This window comes from Cyrtonyx montezumae, unplaced genomic scaffold (assembly GCF_038088225.1).
Source record: "Cyrtonyx montezumae isolate F1298 unplaced genomic scaffold, pur_monq_1.0 scaffold_2, whole genome shotgun sequence".
Taxonomy (NCBI): domain Eukaryota; kingdom Metazoa; phylum Chordata; class Aves; order Galliformes; family Odontophoridae; genus Cyrtonyx; species Cyrtonyx montezumae.
This window is the reverse complement of record NW_027071936.1, coordinates 61,883,219-61,903,503: the sequence shown is the minus strand read 5'-3', so window position 1 is coordinate 61,903,503 and position 20,285 is coordinate 61,883,219. Positions and strand designations below refer to the sequence as shown.

Below are 20,285 nucleotides of genomic sequence, written 5' to 3'. Positions count from 1 at the left end.
TCCTTTCATCCTTAACAAGTTCCAAAGCTAAGTAGTTACTCAGAATTGAATCAGTTTCACAGTTCTAGAGTACCTACAGCCTCAGTTTATTTAACTGGGATGAACATTAGTGGTGCTGGACACTTTGAAAGATCACCTTTAGGGAAGAGAAGGTTTATGCCTTCTTATCTACAGATTTAAAGCACAGGCTCTTCTTAATGCATACATAAATTTGAAATAAATTTTTACACTTTCAATTTAGGCTGCTTTCCTTTTTCCTTCTATAGTTTTAGCCACACAGGTTTGAAAATATTAGCCTTAACTATAATCTAAACCCCCAATGGCCCAATGGCTTGATTTTTGACACTGAAGTGATTTTTTTCCTCTTAGAAACTACACAGTTGTCAGAGAGAAAGCTCTTTTTTTGTTGTTGTTTGTTTGTTTTTTGTGGGGTGGGAGGGAGGTAGTCTTTCTATCATCTCTGAAAACAATTTCAATGGAATTTTTTCTGCCAAGCTAATCATTTGTATGAGGTAACAAAGAATGAAAGGCATGCCTCTATATGGACATAGGCAAGCTATATAAATTCAGTTAACTTTGGAGTTTATTCTATAGTACATACTCTTTGATGCATAAAACCCTTATTAATTTGTTTGTTAAACAAAGGAGTAGCGTTTTCATTTTTATTGGTCACACTGATTTTTTTCCATGATCCCCAGATTACCAACTACAAACCTCATCTGATTTTTTTTCCAATTGCCTGGTGAAAGTTAGAAGCAGTATCATCTCTCTGTCTTTGCCTTTTCTTAGGCAGTGCCAGCATTTCTGATGCCTTTGGGAAAACAGTTGTGGTTCAGAGGAATACAAAATCTTCTGCATTTTGGGGACTGTAGAGCTGCAAGAGAAAAACTCTGGTGGTCTGTGCAGGCATCTACATACTGTGCTGATGATGGTAGAAAATCTCCTGACAATACTTGAAAATTTTACCTGTGGTTGGATGGCAGTCTCCATGCGTGTGGTTTACTGATGTTTGGCATCAGGCTTTGCAGGTTATATACACACATAGGAGGTCTAAAACCTAGAGAGAAGAGACAATCTGGGATATGTTACCTGAATAGAAACAATCAGAATGAAAAAAATATCTTGAGTCATCAAATTCAGTATCATAATAATATAATCTGATTTGGGTTAAAATCTAAGGAAAAGAAATACTAAACTTCCCCTCGGGACTACAGATAGTGAGATTATGAGTACTCAGCAAAAATGAGCAAAAGAGAAATCCTAGATAAGAACAGCAATGAGTTTTATAAGTAGCAGTAAACCATGTCTAGACCCATGATGCATGATTCAGACATTCACTGAACTCCTATGCCTTCACAGGGTGATTTTACTGTTTTCTCTGGGTCAGGCCACTGACTGAAGCAAATCAAAACTATGCACTTGCTTTAAAGAAAAATGTGGTTCTTACATAAAAGTCTGAGTAGGTTGGTGTGAACTGTCACACAGTACTTGCACACACTGCTTTTGCCAAGAGATTATAAGTTCATAGTAACAGCCAGTGCCTTTACAATTTTCCTGGGGCTTAGTGAGGCAAGTTACAGCTGCATTAAAAATTAAATGGAAAGAACATTTGTAACTTGTAGGCAAACACAATAAGCAACAGTAGGCTTGCCAAGTCTTCAAGGACATAAATCTTTCCATCTGAGGCAGCCGAAGGACTTTGTAACCATATGATTCGTGCCTGTGTTTTGGTTGTATTGGAATGCAGTTAAGGATGTTGTGGGTTCATGTCCACTTGCTGTAGGTGGTAAAAACCAGAAGGAGCTGGATCCTATGTGGCTCAGAAGCTCTTCTGATAACCACAAAATGGCGACCAGGTTCCTAAACCATTAGACAAGAGAGAAAAGGGGACACGGCTTATAGCTCGAGTGAAATGGCTCAAGAGAAATTCCATATCCACCAGGCCCTATTTGTAGATCTTTATGTATTCTTGATGTATAATATCCCCCAGCTCGCACTATGTCTCTTTCTTTCCTTTAAAATTGGTATGTTATGGATAAAGGTATCCCACCATAGCCAGCTTAGGTCCAGCCTGGCTGTAATACACTCAGGAAATCATGGACTGAGGAAAGCAGAACTGGTGTACATCTTGTTTGCTCTCCATGGCTCCAGCTCAATGGCCTGAAGACAACTCTGAACAACAATAGCAGTCAAGTTAATAAGATCATTGCTAAGACCTGAGGTGGTGAATGAGAAAGTTAGTACATTTCTCTTAGGAGACTTGTAACCAGTTCTTCCCTTGTTCCTTTAGTGACAAGGTGATTGGTATATCACTCAGTGGATGAATGAGACAGAGTTCTTATCCTTCTAAGGCACACAATTAGTTTAATTTTCAAGTCCTTTAAGATCTAGAAATCTCCCTATATAAGCATGGACAAACTGTGGCCATTTTCTAGATTAAATTTTCTATGGAGTAAGATATTATCTGCTACCAACAGAAATTCACAACTAACAGCTAAAAAGCTGTAAGTGTTAAGAAAGTGTATAAACTTAAAAATTAATATTTTGATCAATAGCAGCTGGGTGGTATACAACAGGTCATAGCTATCTTCACACTCTAGGGTAGTAACATATTTTTTCAAGACTACTTATTGGTGTTTGTGAAATTAGTGTAAGAAAATTTTAACTAATCAGTGGGAAAATACTAACTCTTCACATCTATCCCCCATTAAAACCACAGTTGAAAGATGTGGTAAGAGAATCAGTAGGGAGTGTGCAACAGCCAAAGCTGTAAGAACAGCAGTGAGCTCATTTCATCTAGAAGCTTCTGTCTCATTTACTTTCCATAATGCTCCTGGGCATTAGATAACTTGGGGTGCCAAACTGTATGTGTCCAGACTCATTTGAGACTACAGATGTTTTCGTGCCCAAAGCTTGTCTGAAATAAACGTGGTAAGACCAGCAGTGCTCAAGGTACATGAGCTTCATAGCCCACAGCCCAAAAGGAAGTGCTGGAGCTGGCATCACCCTAGACTGCCTATATCTTCCTATCTTGAAGATACATATTTATATAGTGGGTGTCTGGAATAAGGCTCAAACTCAGTGTTAAACTGTATTTACACACAACTCTTATGGGAACCTTTTTTTCATTGAGAGAAATTGGAACTTTTGAGGGTAATGTTATCAGTTGCCTTACTCCAGTCTAATACAGGAAAATATTTTTCCATTAGTCCCTTCATTGTAATAGGTGAAGAGATTCTAAAACATTATCTCTCCAAGAGTGAGGAGACATGGAAATTTTATTCAGCTCTTTATTTATATACGATATACTATCTTTATTTGATAGTGCCATCCTGATTGGTCTGCCCAATCTGTCACCCTCAAACCTCAGCACCACTCCCTACAAGAATCTCTGCCAAGACTCTGATGTCCAGTATTTCACTAGGTACAGAAAAAATATAGGTTGACATCATAAATTTCTCCAACTCTCTTAATGCTGAAAACCCATCCCATTATATCTGCAGTTGCACGAGAGAGAACTGCAAATGACTGTTGGAGTTCCTTGTTGACTGCATAGCATTCAGACAATGGCAGAAACCAGCCACCTTATCTTCTGAGCTTCAGTGGCTTGACCTCTGGCAGTGGCCTTTATAACCTGGTTATGATTACATCTGCTTTCTTTCCTCTTTTCCTATAATATAATGCAGTCTCTCCCATGGACTCTGAGTCTGAACTCAGGTTCAGAAGCACTTACTCTCCCTGGAAACATGGGCTCAGGCATCAGCATATGCAACTTACATTTTTTTTTAACATTCATCTGACCTCCACACCTTCTGAGAATCATAGAGTCATCTGAGTTGGAAGGGACCATTAAAGGCCAGCTAATCCCATTCCCCTGTAATGAACAGGGACACCCACAGCTGAAAGTGCACTCAAATTCTCATCCAGCCTGACCTTGAATGTCTCCTGAGAGGGCCCCACAGCAAGGAGAGACCAGGATTTACCTCACAACCTGTCCTTCCCATATAATAAAAGGTATCTAATTCCCTATGCCTTTTGTCTGTGGCATGCCCATTCATCCTCCATGGGCAGTACAGCCATATGGGGCTGCAGTCTCAACTTCTCCCATCCCAGCTCTCCAGGGATTAGCTCCGGGGGGTGATTAGGGAGCGTGAGTACTTCCTGGGTGTGGGGAGAGTCGTTGGGTTTGGTGTTTTCATGCAGGTGCTAGAAGGGAGATCCTTGTCTTCTTTTGAGCATAGTAGCTGCAGGCACAATGCAACCACTTGTGTGGGGGAACAGTGGGTGATGATCACACGGGCCCTTCACACAGGATGTCCTCTTTCAGTGCAAGCAAGTTAGAAGTCAGTTGCACATAGGGGTTTTCCCTGGCCCTATCAGGAACCATCCCCCTTCCCTTCCAGCTTTGCATGCCTCCTGCTGTGCTGCCTTTCATCCTCGAGCCTCCAGGTAGCTGGATTCCAGCGGTCTTGCCTCTGATGCATTCAGAGATGAGAGGATCTGTGAGATACCAAGGCTGATATCAGGATTCACTGCTTCTAGGGAGTCAGTCCAGGTACGGGCCGCTGTGTGAGACAGCAGAATAAGGTAACGCTGCTAAAAAGCTTGGGTAGAGAACATCAAGTTCTTGCAAACATCAAGTTCTTCAGGCAAAAACATTTTGCAAAAGAAAATCTTGCAGTTATGGTCCTCTCTGGCATGCTTTTGTTTCCTTTTTTATGTGGTACCTGTCAAAAAGTATTTCCAATGGGCTGCTACAACATGCCATTTTTTTTCATATCTGATGATATCTGATGATATAGTTTAACTATATTTATCTTGTTTACGAAAGCTGACAAGTGATACAGCCATAACAATGCCAGCAGAAATTGCACAGCAATTTTACTCTGGCTCTTTTCAAGTCAGTGGAACTGTTAAATGAGATTAACACAGTAGAAGGGTTTATTGCTGCCATGAGAAACCAGATAGACACATATCACAGAGAACCAGCAATAGACTAAGAGGATCACGTACAGAGACATTGTGCCAAGGGGGGGATTGGCAGGATAACATGAGTGCATCTTTTAGCTCTGCGGAGCTGAGTCTTAATGTATTTCTGATATGGTTCCCCACTCATCCCAACAGCTGTCATATCCCTCTCCAACTCTTTGTGCATCTTTCTGTACCTTATTCTAACACTGATCCTTGTAGTTTGGTAAGGTTTGTTAGGAGCTCGAGGGAGCTGGGAAGAACAGCCCCTACATTCTTCTTAGAGTAGCCCTGGAAAACCTGTTTTGGTGGCTACTGTTTTATTTGTAACTTTCCCCTGTGAAGTGCTGTTGTTACCTATGTTACAACACATATTTTTAATGCATATGTTGTTGGATACACAAGTCCATGTGGCCACCATCGGGGACTGAACCAGAGACCTCTGGAGCAAAGAGCATTTTGTTCATACTTGCAAGCTTAGCAGCAGATGGAAACATAAGCTCCCATTCTCTCTGGAGCGGACATAACTAACATAAGATCACATAAGGAATCATTGAGATGTTGCTATGCAGTTCCAGCAGGGATGAAGTGCTTTTGTCCCAAACTGGGTATGAGCCCAGCTCCTGCTCAGCATATTTCCTAAAAGCCACTTCCTATGTGAATAGCCTTTCACGACACATTTTATCCCTGGCAAGAAGCAAAGAGCAAATCTAGAAGTGTGTCCAGCTACCAGGTGGTGCACTCAGCTATTCAGCAGCAGTGTACAGACCAATAGATCCCACAATGAAGAAGTAAGGAAGGGAGGAGCAGCTGGGCAGTGGACAAGGCTGTGAGCTTTCCAGCTCTCTGGAACATGGCTTGAATTTGTTCCAGCCATTCAAGATGTTCTTTCACTTCTTGGCAGAAGCTCACAAAGTTCCTTAGCTAAGCAAAGAAAGCACAAGTCTTCATTGTGCATGGATAAGGACAGACACTGGTCGTTTGATTATTGTTGTTGAGAATATAAATGAATGCAATGTTGCAAATGCCACTGGAAGAAGTGAGAAGCTCCCTCATGAGGAGGCCTTGGATGCTATTTGTATCCAGAAGCATCCTGAGATGAAATCATAATTCTTTGGCTGAGTGACCATCCTCATGCTCCTTTGTGTTGTCTTTTAACTGCACTCTGAAGGCTACTGATGTAAGCTAAGCACTTCCTTACCTCCCTACCAATTTGTTTCTCTTCTCTACCATCAGAGTCTCCTTGTGGATATACACACTTTGCAATATCTTACAAACTTTTCTTTACAGACCTTAGGCAAGGTCTGCACCCACTCCTAATAAATTTGCTTTCCATATCTCAAATAGCTAACAAACCGAACAGAAGGGGGATTATCCTCCAAACTGTACAGATGGGGAACAGAAGCACAGATAAACTACACAACTTGCCTGTGGTTATTCTGGAAATCTGTAATAGAGCCAGGCCTTGAACCAAAATTTCTGGTGTCCCTGTGCCAGACTTCAACCTCAGCCTGATTTTTCTTTCTTACGTACGTATTTGTGGAGTTTTAAGGTCAGAGGAATGATCTCCTTATCTGGTCTGACCTCCTCAGTGTCAAGTACAAGAATTTCTTTGATCAAAGTATTACAGGACAGTATACAGTCTGAATTTGACACCAGGACATAGGGAATAATTTTACAACTTCCTTCTGTACTTTGTTCCAATGGTTAATCATCTTAGCTGCTAACTTATTTTTCATATGAATGAGTCTGGATTTAATCTGGTTCCTGTGATGTTTTTTTTTTTTTTCTGATAGATTAAAGGACCCTTCACTATCTGTGTTTTCTTCCTCTCCTTTTTTCATGTGTCTGGAAGAAATAGGCTGACAAGTTACTTGCTGCTGAATCCTGGGCATGTTTTTCTTTCACCTAGTGTCTGACTACGGTGTTTCCCATCTCCTTCCACAATACAATAGTCAGAAACCTTTAAAGAAAGCAGAGGAGTTGAATGGAAGACATAAGCAAGCAATATTCTCTCTTCTTACAGGTGTGATGTCAAAGCAACAGGATTGAGAGCACTGATGCCAAACAGTGTTCTCATTCATATTTAGAAACAAAGTCATAGAGTGGCTTGGCTTTGAGAAACCTTGAAAAGTCCCTAGTTTCAACTCTCTTCTGTGGGCAGACCACATTGATTTAGAGTGATACCATTTGAAATTTGCTTCAGTTTGGTATTGCTACCTGACATTAAATGGGAATCCCAGCAGTATACCTACTACAGGACACTGATTTTGTGAGACTCCAACCCCAGTTTTAAAAGCCAGTGTTGAAATGAAGCTTCCCTTCCTGAGGCTTAGAATATGTTATGGACTATTTTGGATAAGAAGAAAATCTCAAGACAAAATTCTCATCTTTTTACCATTTACTGAAGTCCAGATTTGACAACAAACCTTGAGTATTACATGATCAGCATTTTCTTGTGGGTGTGGTTGTGACCAGATAGGTGGCACTGGAATGGTTGGGAAAATGCACAGGAAGACCTGTGAGAGTAAAAAGTGTAGGAACTGAATCAAAAGTCATATCTTTGTTTATAAAGCATGTGCCTAAGTGTCTAGGGCATTAAAGGAACATATTTCCCAACATGAATGTTACCTAGGTTGAGATGATAATCTGTGGTTTGTGTCCACAGAGGTTAAGAACTTTTGCTCCATTCAGAAGTGGGTTCTGGTCTAGTCCCTCCAGTTCTGCTTCCCTTGTAATCCAGAGGCCACCAGTCTGTGTGTGAGAGCACATAGACCACTAATGCATACAAGGTGTGAATGCAGAGCACAGCAGTGAGAGATGAGTCAAAACTGATAGATTACAATTAAAAAAAAAAAGGAGAAAGAAAGAAAGAAAGAAAGAAAGAAAAGCCTGATGTCATCAAACTTTTAGAGGAAAACATCAGCAGACATGAAACACTGGTAACGTCCTGGTGGAGTAGAATATATGACCTTAATATTTAATGTCTTATGTGACCAGCTCCAGCAGCACTCCCCGCAGAGTTTGACTGCTTGCATTGGGTAGTTCTGTCTTGTTTGTCCTCTTCTGTTCCACCAAACTGCTTATAGAGCCCTGAAAAATCAGCCTTCTGCAGAGGGAGAATCACCAAGCACAGGAAGAAGAGTGTAGCCATGAAGGAGGCTAATGCTTTGACCTTGTGCCTGCTTAGTACATAGCTCCTCTTTAATCACACTTACATTTTCTCCACCATGATTAGCAGAAACATCAGTTACCATTAGTCTTCACTAGCAGTGTATTTCTAGCCTGCATTCAAGCCCACGAATGCAACTGTTTTCAGCCTCCACCAGCTAACTTATTTCCCCCAATGGATTGACTTCAGTTTGCTGAGTGCATAACCCAATACCATCTTCTCAAACTAAAGGATTTCATAGCAGCTACGCGTCAGCAATGAAAGGACACATAGAAGGGGTTGCAACTCAATGATCTTTAAGTTGCCTCCCAGTCTAAGCTGTTCTGTGACTCTATGAGAGAACAAGATGAAATACTTAGAAGAGTTTTCCTTATGTTCATTCATCTCCTTGATTTTGCTTCTCAACTGTTTGTGGTAGAGCCTGTTATTCAGTGTTAACAACCATCAAAGTTCAAGGCGATGTGCATGGTGAGTTTTATGCGCTGCACAAGAATGAGATAAAAATCTCTTTTAGGCTATTCAGAACGTTAGTGTATTTTATTTTCATCCTGCTGCACTTTCTGATCTCTTTGTTGTTTGCAGGTTGTGGCAAGGGGTGCGTACGTGGCAGTTATCAAGATTCAGACTGCCAAGCAGGTTTCTCAGAAGACATCTGCCCTGCATTACAGTTGAGAGTGCAGAAAGTAAGTCACTGAAAAAGTGGTCTTGAAAGCCAAATTAAGGCTTTTGCTTCTTCAAGGCAACAGCATAACTGTTGGCTACATCACAACAGCATTACTTCCGTGATTTCAGTTTGAAAACTTCAATGTTTTAACTTGCTACTTCATGGGACATCAGCTAATAAACATTCCAATTCAGATAAACCAACAAGTAAGCCTGTGATTCACTGTGCAAGAGCTTCTGCATTGCACGTGACTGCTACAAAAGTTGTCACTGTAATGCAACAGAAAGAACAGCAATGACAGCAGAGGTCTAGGCTGCAACAAGTGAAGATGCACTCAAACAACAGCAGCCATGGACACAGAACCAAATGAAAAAATAAAACCTGCTTATCCTTAGAAGGCCTTAGATAGGCAGACATCTCCAGGAATATACTCTTGCCTCCACTGCCAACCCTTAAATGAGGCCTGGGAAGGGTTGGATCCCAGCTCCAACCCTTCCAGTCACTCAGGTTCATTGCTTGTACCTGAGCTCACCTGGGTTGGCCCTGCCTTCCCACCAGGGATTCAATCACTGGTTCAAGCTGTGACTTAGAATTTCTGCTATAATCACCATTCAGTAATTGTTCTTCTTAAACACCAAACTCACTTCTTACTGGCTTAGGTCAGACTTTTCTTTGTGTACTTTTACAGAAAGGACATTTAGTATGCAGGCATTTCAAATGATACCCAACATCTTTTTCAAGCACTAAAACAGAAGACCTTCTGCAGAACATATGTTGCTGAGAAATCCTTCCATATGTTAAGAGACATTATTAATGCAGCTTTCTTTTTTTTACCCTACTCATTCTCAGAAACTTTTAAATCTAAATCAAACTTGTGTAAAAGTAAGAGTCAAAAGGGAAGATAAACAGAGTACCTTTAAATATTAATGTGAAAACAATGAACCTATCCATAGCTCCATAGTGTTCCCAAAGCCCTTAGTTTATTGTATTACAGAAGCACAGAATGACCTGGTTTGGAAGGGACCTCAAGGATCATGAATGTCCAACCCCCCGCCACAGGCAGGGCCACCAAACTCCCCATTTAATACTAGACCTGGCTGCTCAGGGCCCCATCCAATACGGCCTTGAACACCTCTAGGGATGGGGCATTCACAGCCTCTCCAGGCAGCTCATTCCAGCACCTCACCACTCTCATCATAAAGAACTTCCCCCTGACATCCAACCTTCCCTCCCTCAGCTTAAAACCATTTCCCCTTGTCCTGCAGTATTCTCTAGAAATGCTGTAACAAATATGAATTTTATTGGCTGAAAACGGGGAAAGAATGTCAAGAAGGTCATTATGCTGTTGGAAGAAATACAAAACAAAATTGAAAGGATACAGGAAAAGAATTCCACCGAAAAAGTATTTCTAATTCCATTTCTGCTTCTGTGGTTTTTGTGTTATCAGAGAGATGAAACCTATCATCTGAAGAAACCTGTTCATTCTTCAAGGGGGAAGCAGCTCTCTCTTGATCTGTGTTTTTCAGACATCAATTGGAAAATGCAGTAGGTGCTGCTGTCCTGCACAGGAAAACCAGAGCTGAAGACATTTCCAGTGTGCAAGAGGAGGCAAAGGCACAGGCGACTTTAGGCTTAGATTCAGCAAGATATGTCTTATATTTCACGTAGAACTTTGACTTCAGCGAGACAACCAATGTTTCATGCTAGACATAGATTTAAGGACCTCCCTGTGGGCACTGGAGCTACAGTTGTACAAAACTAGAATTTCAGTATGAAGGCCAAAGGTAAAAAATTAAGATTAAGATAAGATAGCTAGGTGTGCTGTTGCAGAAGAAACAGGCATTACTGGAGATGAGTTTAGGGTCCAATAATCCACATTCCTGTAACAAACTATGATCTCGTGCATTTCAGAACGTCTGTCAATACTGGAAATATTTTTTGAAACTAGATTTCACTAATCCCTATGAGGAGGAAAGCTTATGGCCACGACTTCAGAAATTATAGATTTCAGTGGAAGCAGAGGTCTAAGCATAGAGTTGCCAGGTAAAGTGTAATTTAAACTTTTGCTGATGCTGACAGAAGCTGTTTCCATTGGGACTTCTTTGGATGACACCAATTTGTTCATCCATAAGGAAACAGCAGGCAGGGAGGGGAATGCTTCACTGTAACTTATACAAGGGAAAGTGGAAAGATGTTTGAGTGTCATCATGGTGGTGAATTTATTATATATGTACACTTAAAATTTACCTATTTGTGGAACTCGTATCAGTGTCAGTTCTTCTGGATATGGAAGAAATTTACACAAAGAAGATGCTTCCTTCTATCACAAGTTCAGGCTCCTTTCAAAAACACTGCTTTCACTTCATGAAAGTAGATCAGAATTCACCATGTTAATCAAAAATGTATTAGAATCTGACCCACTATCTGCACTGAAGAAACACACAGTAATAGCCTGTGCAACAGCAGATTCTTAATTAGGCCTCTTTTCTTATTAATTGCTGTAGTTTTGCTGGGGAGCACAAAATCACATCACAAAATCCTCTAGATGAAAAAGCTTTGAAACTGTCTGAAGCAGGAAAAATGAGGTTACAGGAGGACACAGCAAAGCCAAAGGAGGTCGCAGGATGAGTCATTCTCAGTCTCAGGTATGTGCAGCTACCATTTCCTGGTTCCCATTACTAGACAACACTTGTCTTAGTACATTATTCCCAGGTTTCTAAGATTTTGTTTTAAAAACCAGAGCGCAGATTTTGGATGATCACAGGCTCTCAGAGGCAAAGACTCTCACAAGTTAGTGAGCTCACGCACACACACTCTGCCTCCATTCCTTCTCCTGACTATTAATATGAGTGTGACATGACACAATGTTAAATGAGATCAGAGTAACCACAGCCATGGGAGGTCAATAAATTTGTATAGTATATAATCAAATCTGTGCCTTGAGCAGGTAGATTCTCGCTTTATGAGATCGTGGGAGTTAACTTTCATTTAGCAGAAATAAGTATTCAGCCAACTGAGGCCCTTCTTTTTTACATACAGATAGGCTTCTCTGTTCATCTGCATTCTATAAAGCCCTGTTATTCTTCCGTGTTTATCAGATCTGTGATATCAGGGAGAACAGAAAACGTGTGTGATATCCGCCAGCTGGATTCCATCTGTCTTTTCTCTGTGGAGATGGAGTTTCAAAGGCTATATCCTATCTGCTGTCACACCCTCTCCCGACATGAGAAGCTAAGTGTAAAGTTTGGCCAAAGTGATGGAAAAAACAATATCTCTTTTGTACATCACAACTATTTCCCTACCTACACAAAAGTGGCATTCTTCTTGTTCTGGCATGCATGATGGATTGTTGCACTGTATCACAACCTTCCTATTAAATAAAAGGAATCTGGCCAAAAGGATTTCAGAGAAAGTAAGCTTTTTTTTTTTTAATTTAACTATGACTCTGTGCATCTTTGTTGGTTTGTGTACCAGAGCCAGTGCTGAGAAATTATGATTGACAAGTACAAAATACACTGTTTGATGACAATAGAGGATATGGCTCCATAGCACTTCTGGGAGGGGAAAAAAAAAAAAACACCTACCTGAATAAAAGACCAATTTTGTTTCTCTTGAAATGATTGAGGCTTTGCCATTCACCTCACCACAAGCCCTACGGGACTGTGGAATTTCAGTTTCTCAGGATAACACCCAGGATGGAGCAACATTGCAAATCAGCAAGACTCTTGTTTTCTTGCCCTAACATCTAGAGTTCTCTGTTCTTTGAGTCCAGCAGCTGTAACATTTCTGGTAAAGTGCAAACCACATCAGATGGGAGCATGAGACACACCAGTTTTCACCAAGGAGCTGGAGGTATTGCTCTGACATCCGTTCATTTCCCAGTGAGTAGCCCAGAGTAGCCACGTGTTTCCATTAGAGCCATGGAACACTGAAACATGCGAAAGGCTGGAGCTGCTTCCTGAGTCCTCCTTGAGCCTCTTCTTCCTCCCTGCTGTGAGGCAGAGGTACATACCTCACAGCTCACAGAGCAGGAAGGCAGCAGAAAGGGCCTGAATGGACATTTGTCTCCAGAACTCCCTGGTAACTCGTATTTCATCACCCTGGAGGGATTTCTAAATATTTTTGAAAAGCTTTTGTTAATTTACCTACCTACCTATCATGCTTTTATATACTTTAGGGATTAAGGTACTTGTCTTATGGTTTAGAGGTACAAGGAGTACTCTGACTTTGGTCAGCACATCCGTCTCATTTTAGTGGAAGAATTTCATCAGGTTATTCTGGGGGCACTTGCATTCTTTGACAATTAACCAGGTAGTATCAGGTACATGTCCAGACAAATCATGCAGGCAACCAGTGGACTACATAAAAACACAAAGGCCTCTAGTACCTGTGAGTTACTTATGCATCTATCGGCACTGTAAACTCTATGTCCTGGTCTGTAGCTATAGGAAAGTGTGATAACTGAAGATTGTGAGAAACTTTCATTGACTTTTCTACCAACAGCTGTGCCATTACAGGTTCTTATTGAAAAACCAGGCTTAATTACTAGTGTGAGTACAAACATAGACGTAGGACTTTGAAACATCAGATAAGTCAAAATTACTTTGGCTTTGTTGGGTACTGATTAGGAATTTCTATGTGTGCATTTCTGGATCCACATGCAGCTTTTGAAGAATACACAGGGCTTTCATAGCCTGCCCTCCTATAGTAAGAGTGGGACTGAAATCATTTCAGCCAAGTAGATCTGAACATATATTCCAAGTGAACTGCTGGACTTTATGGGTCCAGAAGAAGGCTATAGTAGTACCTTCAGAAGAAATTTCACCCAATCTTGTTACCCTTATGTGAGGGATCTATGTTTCTAGACTACTAGATAAGATGAGATGTCATTTAGATAGCAAGTGTTGAGCAAGTTAACTGGTTGGGGATAAGCTAACATCTGTAGCTAACTGCATGATGATTTAACTGGAGAGTTAGTTAAGCTTTATCAAAATGCTCCTCTGATCTCTTCTCTCCAGTCCTACTATAACATGGTGATATGACATTTGATATATCTCATGATGTTAGCCAGACAGCCTGAAGAAATTTTGCAATACTGAGAGAAACTAGAAGTTATTTACTTGTTACTGAGCTCGACTTGCTTCATGTGCATGGAAAGAACTTGCAATTCTTTAGGCAAATCATTTTTTGCTGTGACCTTCATGTAGTCCTATAGGCAAAGTGAACATGTCTTGAGAGCCTTTCATGGTCAAATGAGGTCTTAAACTCAAATGAGATGCTAAATTTGATGTAATTGTCTTCTCCAATATGGGACTTATCTAGTCCTCTGACACCTAAAAGTAAACTGTTTGATCCTGAAGTCGATTAGACTTGAACCATGTTGTCAAAAGCAAAGCTTTCTATAAATCTTTTATGGGGAGAAATAAGACAAAAGTCCCCAAAAAACATAAGGTGTTGATTCATGTTTTTGTGGTGGAGGATCAAATGACTTCTTTTGAGGGTTATGTGTTGGAAGTACAGGAGGTCAACATAGAGAGTTTGGGAAGGATTCCCACGGGACTTAGTCTTAGAGGCATAAAAATGCAAACAATCTTTGAAATAAAAGATGAGTCAGACAAGGATGGAAATCAAGCTGAGGAGCTCAGATACCTCATGAGTAGTTTAAGCACATGCCAGGCCCAGAGGCAACTCCTAAGTTGCCAGCACCGTTGCCTGCAGATTTTGCAATGGATCCTACATTTCAGGATGGCTAGAAATCTACCTTTGATTTGGATCCTATGAGAATTGCTACCAAAGGTGACTAGCTTACAGCAGTCTGAGGCATAGAAGTGGCATCCAGTCTCTATCTGAATTTGTTCTAAAGTAGATAAGCCCTGGCCTGCCAGCCCTAGAGCGTGGTATACAATATTTTGTGAACAGGTAGAGTGTGAGCATTGGTAAGGCAAGCTCCCCAACAATCTCCCCTTCTTTCCTTAAGGCAGCACTCCTCAGCATGACAAGTTTAGTTTTCCTGCTCACTCAAGCTTTGGCTATCCTCATTTCTCTGTTTGACAAAGGTTCTGGTTATGATGTCTATGAGCTGTTCCAACACACTCATTCCCCATAAGTTCCTCACCTGACAGTGGCCTTGTGATACCAGCCAACGCTCATCACAAAGATATTTCCTACCTCATAGACTTGACAAACACTATAGACAACACAAAAGCAACTTACCACAAGATTGGCAGATTCTATCCTAGCTTGTGCAGGAACTCTGCTGGACAGCTGTGAGAAGTGTCCAGAATTTCTGCATCCTTCACTTGCTCTTTGAACACAAACATTTTCAGTAAAATGAATTAAGCTTCACTAGCAAGGGTTATTAAGGGCTATTAAACAAGCAATTGGCCATTGAATATCAATCAAACAATGTTCTTCAGTCATTATGGGCCTGAATTAAATCTCTCATAACAAACGAGAATGGCTAACTGAAGATTGCAGATCTCAATAGGTGGGAAGTGCTGAAGTTTTCCCATGAAAGGCAGCGCTGTACTTCCTGAACTAACAAGGAATGGAGGCACAGACTGCCCCAGATGAATTCCCGAGTGTCTTTTCATAGTAGTATACAGTAGAAATTAGGTACAATGTCACGGCATTTAAATCTACCATGGGATCTCGATTTCTGAAAAAGGATAATCCTTAAAATACACAGACCATAACTGTCTTCTTTTTTATTTTTTATTTTTTTCTATATGTGTGTGTAAATACCTTCAAAACCTTAACCTTTAGGCTAGGGTGACTATAGCCACACAAGACACTTGCAATACAGCCTGCCATGGTGGCCTGTTCTTACAAGGTCTGTTGGAAGCCTGTTGGAACATATTTGTTTTTGAGATCAAGACAACACTTGTCCCACACTCAAACCCTGACAAAGCAATTTTCCTAAGGCAAACTGAATCTCAGCTGTATCCTTAGTTGCTTCTCTAATATAAATAACAATGACTTAAATTTCTAGTCTAGCTACAAGTTAATGGATTGAAGACCTGGGGAAAGACAACATCTTATTTATTCCATTATTGTCTTCAAACCACTTTTGTAAACAGTCATAAAACCTGCAATAAACAATTACCTTTAGATCCAGAGCCAAATGTTGCATCTTGTAACTCAAACACACCCAGCTCATACAAGCAGGCTCTCACAAATTCATGATGCTCTCATCTGACATGCAGAGCCCTTCACCCTGTGTTCATACGGCATTCACCACCCCCTCAGGTAGCACATGAGTCATTCTCAATGTCTTGGTTCAGTTCTAAATAAATTTTCTTTCCAAATATGTTGAGAAAGGATCATGTCACACCTCAGTCATGTCTTTCTGGGATCTTAGACCATGGTGAGTATCAGTTACTGTAGTGGGTATCATCATTCAACACACCTCAGGAAAAGATCTCGTAGAAACAGTCTACCTGTGTGAGAACAATCCCCTCCAGTTAAAATACCCTAATACAAAGAACCAACTTTTTCAGTTGTATTTAGTCTCACTTAAAATAAATGCATACACTGATTTGGTTAAGAGTCATCTTCCTCTTGCATTTTGAGGAGATATTTCCTGAGCTGTTTCTGTTTTCCATTTCTCATTTCCTTACCACTTTCATTTCATAATGCAGATCCAGTGTCGATCAATGTGATGTCCATAAAGGCGCGGGGTACAACATTCAACTCACAGTGGCCATTTTTCTGATATTCTCACACATTAAATTGCTGAGCTCTATCCAATTGTCCCCTAAACAGAAAGGATGTTGAGATAGATAGGTCCCAGACTTAGGTTACACTCTCCATACAAAATCAGTAATGGCAATATAATAATATCTGAATGGTTAATGGCAAATACGATCAGCGCATGAAAGAACATTAGGAGTTCAGGTCTGTCCTGTCTTTCCTCCGGAGTGATGTTGTCCTCTTATTGTTTAACTGGGAGGACCCAGAATCTTCCACTCCCTTTCTGTTACACTCTCCCACAAAGCATACTTTTCTCCCTCAAGTGATGATTCTCTTCTGAAAATCTGATTTTGCACTATGAAATCCATGGCCTGAACATCAGTGCATGGGTGCAGCCAGAAAAGTACTCCTCCAGAGTGCCTGGCATAGTACTGAGGTTGTTATCATGAGTTAATGTCTCTGTCACAGTATTTTAATTGCTGGTCTTAACCTGTGCAGTGTGGGTTAAACCAGGAGCAACAAGCCCACATCCCTTTTGTTGTGCTGACACTTGCCTAGGAGTCTTTCCAGGGTGTTAAACCATTAGGGCACTCCTCTTCCAAACAGGAATAATGAAAAGGAATACTAGCAGAGTTTGGACTGGAGTTTAATTCAGGATAAAGATGCAAATGTTGAAGCAGTGGGGCAGGCTGCCAAGGCTTCTTTTATAAATGGGTGGGTACAGTGATGTATGTGGGAAGAATGGCATGCCCCAGATGTAATGTAATGCAGAGCACATCCAGCGTGCTATTGGTATGGCAGTACCTTCTGGCTGACATTGTTCCCAGCTCCAGGGTCAGATACAGTCTCTGTCTTTAGCCCCAAAGAGTGGGCAATTTCGGGTGCAGATGTGCTCAGTTTGGGTCACTGTGTGTTGGAGTGTTGGTTGGCTGCCCTTTGATGTGACTGTCCAAGCAGGTGGCTGCAACGACTCCTGGCCTGTGTTCCTTGCTTCCTTCCTGCTCATAAATGTCCTCCATGACAAAACATTTCCATGCACAACAATTTGGGAGGGGAAAGGAAGAGGGAGAAAGTGTTTGGAGAATTACAGGGATGGCTATGGATCAGCTCTCCATGTGCTGGGTTATGACTTCACCTCCTGTTCAGCTGTAAACTACATGCTAAAGTGCCACATCAGGACGGTGGGGTTTGAATGGTGCAAAAATACGAAATTAGGGGATGGGGAAAATACTGTTTAAAGCCAGTGGAAAACCAGAGGGCTAAGACACTCACATGGGAAAGTTATTTTATACACAGTACAGGACACAATGATCCCTCATAAACCTATGGCCCACATTAGTATCTCTGTAACTTTCTTGATCCTTCCTGGCAAGAGACCTTGAACCTTGAACCTTCAAGCAAGCTCTCATTAGAAGTGACGCCTAGGATTTGCACGACAGTGAATTGAAAAGTATGGTTTAAGAAGGTCCAAATTACATGAAGTTAGAAGAATCAAACAGACATAAAGCTTATATAAGGAGAAAAATTATCCTTAACAGACAAAATAGACCTTTATGATTGCTTAGTATGACTTCCTTCACAAGCTATAGAATTTTACACAGTAATTTGTGAGGCCAGGGAACACTCTGATAACAAGGATCAGAACATTTCCAGGCCTGACAGCAGCAGGTGCCAAAGGAGAGCTAGGCACACCTTCTCCATAAACTTCTTCCCCAGTAAACAAGAATTATGGTGTCTCATAACCAAAAGTACAGCCTCTCAACACTCTACGGCTGTTTGTGGCAGAAATGGAAAGCTGGAATAGCAGTCTTGGATATAGCCTTCACATCTAAAGGTTGCTTCATCTCAGAGAAACAAGAAGCACATCTCAGAGCAACCCAGAGAGCAGTCACAAGTGTTCAGTGTGTGTGTTAGAGAAAATTCTGTTTTCACCTAGAAAAAGCAGCTTTGCTGGGAAGACTAAGACTCTGTGGCTAAAGCTAGGTCATGCCAGGACCCATCAGGGAGCAGCATGATTTTTTATTAGATTTCAAGTAAACTGGAGCCTAACATAAGAAACCACACCAGAATGGAACCCTTAGGGCCACAGGGTTCCCTTGCAATCTTGGGAAAGTAAGAAAGTCACACTATTGAAAATTCAAGGAGGGTCACAATGACCTTGTAGTGTAGAGTTACCATCAGTCAGAGTACTGCTGCTCCTCTGAGACATATTTGCATGGCTGGGGAGATCCTGGGTTTGGGGAACTGCTCTGGGGAGCAACACCTGTGTCTAACAGGTTACCCACACATTCTTCAGCCTCTGGGACTATCGCAGCTAAGTGTCAACCAGATTGCCTTTGAGCTAGGCTACATGATCTTGATTGATAGCAGAGAATGGAAGCTGGACTACCCATCTGGGACACCTATCACAAAGACTATCTACTTTAGACAACTCAATAAGCCTACAGCATGGCTCATGGCCCTTATTACACTATTTTACTAGCTTTATGTACAGTATTTTTATGAGCATTTCAGCTTTGTGCTATTTAGAAAGAAAGATTTACTCTGCCTTCCACCCATTTAAGTCTGATTTCCCACGTAGACTGTTAATCTGTGATAGAGGAGTACATAGACTTTCATGCAATGTCAAAGATCTGAGCTCAAAATGAGACATCTTCAAATTAAAGAGAGGGGAAGTGTGGGGATAAGAAAATCCCCTTGGGTTTTTGAGCTTAGACAGTTTAAGAGAGGTTAACTATACGAAACCTGCCTACCAAAATGCACCATACAAAATCTGTATTCCATCTTTAATTACAATGTCCTGCTGTATTAGTTCTAATTTATTTATGCTCATTTGTTATAAGTAATGCAGTGTCTCTTTACTTGCACTGTTTGAAATAAATGAAACAAAGTGTTCATCCGGAAATGGAACTCAAATAGCAAAATTAACCTCATAGGCACTGCGAGCTGTAGGGAGAACAGTTTGAATCAAAAAAGCACCAGAAACTCCTGGGTTGGGGCATGAGAATGGCCCACTGAATGTTGCTACTGATAATTTCCTCTTTGAAAGTTATTGTTTCCATCAAAATACGTTTTAGTAAGTTTTGTGTGTGCTTCAAATGAGGCAGAATAAGTTACCCTCCTCTGTTGCAGTCTAAGTGGATTTGACACTTGTGGGAGGGGGTTCATCTGTCACTTTTAAAACTTTCAGTCTCCCCTGATTATAAATTAAAAATAATACTTCTCCCCTCCCTCCTCTTTTCCTTGAGTATCCCATGCATGTCTCTTTCACCATGTCTGATTTTTGTCATTTGGTGGCTTTCTATGTTGTCAGTAACATTTCACTCCATGTACATTCAAACAGGTCTAATAATACTGGAGGGTGTTGTGTCTGCTTTTGAATGCTTTCTTCCCCTCTAAAAGGCCCCGTCTCTGCCTGGTCACTGTGTTTAGGCAAGAGCTCAGCACTGTGGGAGTGTGACAGTCTTGAGACATTTCCACAGCACCCCAGGGCAGTAAATTAATGCTGACATGACCCAGCAAGCACATGGCAGCTCCATTGTCAGAGCTCGTTTAACAGGAGAGATTGAATTTCACACTGCTTTTGATATTAAATCTCTCCATGCACAAGCTGACCTGAACAGATATCCAAGGATCGGCAGTGAGAGCCTCAGCAAGGGAAGGTGCTAAATATCAGCTGCCCTCATTTGAAGCGTTGCACTGCAATCACTGCCTGATCTCTGTGCACAGCAGATATTATGACTATGTCTGCCCTGTCCTTTGCAACCATCCCACAGCAAAAACAGCAGC

General features: G+C 41.1%; 1 long non-coding RNA gene across 1 annotated transcript in view; it reads right to left on the bottom strand.

Annotated features, from left to right (window-relative positions):
• Positions 1 to 592: 592 nt before the first annotated feature.
• LOC136048518 (uncharacterized) overlaps positions 593 to 20,285 on the bottom strand; it is a 35,015-nt gene continuing 15,322 nt past the window's right edge. Inside the window, exons 2-3 of the long non-coding RNA XR_010622187.1 lie at positions 15,018 to 15,108; positions 593 to 1,057 (exon numbers count right to left, since the gene is read on the bottom strand). This is a non-coding gene — a long non-coding RNA (uncharacterized LOC136048518). The remainder of the gene's footprint in view (positions 1,058 to 15,017; positions 15,109 to 20,285) is intronic.